The sequence below is a fragment of the Penaeus monodon genome, chromosome 20 (assembly GCF_015228065.2).
Source record: "Penaeus monodon isolate SGIC_2016 chromosome 20, NSTDA_Pmon_1, whole genome shotgun sequence".
NCBI classification, from domain to species: domain Eukaryota; kingdom Metazoa; phylum Arthropoda; class Malacostraca; order Decapoda; family Penaeidae; genus Penaeus; species Penaeus monodon.
The window spans coordinates 35,259,742-35,260,498 of NC_051405.1; positions in this window are offsets into that span (position 1 = coordinate 35,259,742).

Sequence of the window (757 nt, forward strand, 5' to 3'; positions counted from 1 at the left end):
CATACAATCGTTTCCCCTTCATATGAAGCTGGGAGGGAAATGGAAGTAAGAGACAGAAGTGCCTTGGGGGAATTGGATTCATTTAGTTTGTGGGTATCTAAGCGAGTCTATATGTTTTCGTATATTTTCATTGTTTGCTAAGCCAGGTAGTTTTACCCATTTGAAACAGGTTTTGACTAGGCATTGCGAGAGTATGTCTTAATATCAATTATCTGCACATAAATGATGACTTTAGAAGTCTCTTTTTTATATGAATAGAAAAAATACAGCTATGCTACGTCACAAACCTAAACCCTCAACAGTGAATCTGTTGAGGCCCACCTGTTTATATCTAATGTGTTCATTTTAAAATCAGACCTGTTCTAATCCGTAGTTTGCTGTCTGCTGTGCTCATTAACTAGTCTCATTTGTTTCTTGTCTGTTAATGGTTCTCTGAATACATAAGTAATACATTGCCAAAGACCTAATGCTTGAGAATCATTTAGACTATTACTTTTTTCTGTTATCATATAGAGACCAGTCTGGTTATAAATCGTGAATGAATTTAATATGAATGCACAGATAGTAGCACAATTTATGTATATGGACCAATCAGCTTCTTGGCAATTTAAAAGGGGCGTTGCTTCCTATGTCTGTAAGTGGCTTGGGTATGGAGTAAGCTTAAGATTACAATTTGGAATATGTCATTGAGTAAGATGATTTACATGCATATTAAGAAAAACATAGTAGGTAAGAGGTAATTGAAACATAAGCAGAT